This window comes from Musca vetustissima, unplaced genomic scaffold (genome assembly GCF_032173495.1).
Source record: "Musca vetustissima isolate MV318-11 ecotype Yass unplaced genomic scaffold, APGP_CSIRO_Mvet_v1 utg1682, whole genome shotgun sequence".
NCBI lineage: Eukaryota > Metazoa > Arthropoda > Insecta > Diptera > Muscidae > Musca > Musca vetustissima.
The window spans coordinates 256,937-258,742 of NW_026880887.1; positions in this window are offsets into that span (position 1 = coordinate 256,937).

A 1,806-nucleotide genomic window follows, 5' to 3' on the forward strand; every position below is an offset into this window, starting at 1 on the left:
TTCAAACCAGTAAGGAAAGATCAAAAGTCGGACGGGGCCGACTATATGATACCCTTCACCATTTTGGGTACATACAAGAGATGTTAATATCCACAATATCCTGTAGATAGAATCTTTGGAGGACCATTGAGATGGAATCGGGCGAAATTAAATGTGCTATCTATATAGATATTTGAATCAATTGAAAAAAACCCCATACACATACCATTCTGAAATCAATGAAAAATTCTATGTCAAACGGGCAGACATGGATTCTTTGGTGTACCGTTTGTATGAAATCGAGTAAAATTATGTATGGGAGCTATATATAAACACATGGACCTAATTGAGCAGCATACATTATTCGTTTTTTGTTATCACCTATATATTCAATTTAATACCCTCTCCCAAATTGCGTGTAAATCAAACAAACATAGGCCCTTCGGTGCACCAGTTATAAAAAATCGAACGAAAATATATATAAGACCCTATATAAAAATCTGAACCGATTTCAACAAACCTTATCATTTCTCAATAGCATTCGCTATGCAAAATTTTCCTCAATCGGACACATATTGGGAGTTTGATGCATCATTCACATAAAATCAGACGAAACTATATATGGGAGCTATATGTAAATCTGAACCGATTTTCTCGAAACTTGACACACGTCATTCTAGACTTAATTCAGTACGCTAAGCCAAATTTCGTGCAAATAGAAATATATATAGGGACTTTGGTGCACCATTTACATAAAATCAGACGAGACTTTATACGGGAAACTTAACACACATCATCCTCGACCTAATTTATTACGCTGTGCAAAATTTCGTGCAAATCGAAAGATATATAGGGACCTTGGTGCACCATTTACTTAAAATCGGACGAAACTATATACGGGAGCTATATCTAAATCAGAACCGATTTTCACGAAACTTAACACACATCATTTTCGACCTAATTTATTACGCTGTGTCAAATTTCGTGCAATTCGAAAGATATATAGGGACTTTGGTGCACCATTTACATAAAATCGGACGAAACTATATATGGGAGCTATATCTAAATATGAACCGATTTTTACGAAATTTAACACACATCATTCTCGACCTAATTTATTACACTGTGCCAAATTTCGTGCAATTCGAAAGATATATAGGGACTTTGGTGCACCAGTTACATTAAATTGGACGAAAATATATATGGGAGCTATATCTAAATCTGAACCGATTTTAACAAAACTTCGCAGACATCATTCTGGATCTAATTCTGTATTCTGTGCAAAATTTCGTGCAAATCGAAAGAAATATAGGGTCTTTGGTGCACCATTTACCTTAAATCGGACGAAACTATATAGGGGAGCTATATCTAAATCTGAACCGATTTTCTCGAAACTGGGCATACGTCTTTTTAGACCTAATTCATTACTCTGTGCCAAATTTCGTGCAATTCGAAGGATATATAAAGAACTTTGGTGCACCATTTACATAAAATCGGAGATAATTATGTATGGGAGCTATATGTAAATCTGAACCGATTTTCTCGAAACTGGGCATACGTCTTTCCAGACCTAATTCATTATGCTGTGCCAAATTTCGTGCAAATCGAAAGATACATAGGGACTTTGGTGTCCCATTTACCTTGAATCGGACGAAACTATATATGCTAGCTATATCTAAATCTGAACCGATTTTCTCCAATTTCAATAGGGTTCGTTCCTGGGCCAAATAAGTGACATGTGCCAAATTTCATCCAAATCGGATCATAAATGCGACCTGTACTTTGTTCACAAAAATACATGGACGTACGGACAGGCAAAGGAAGTGA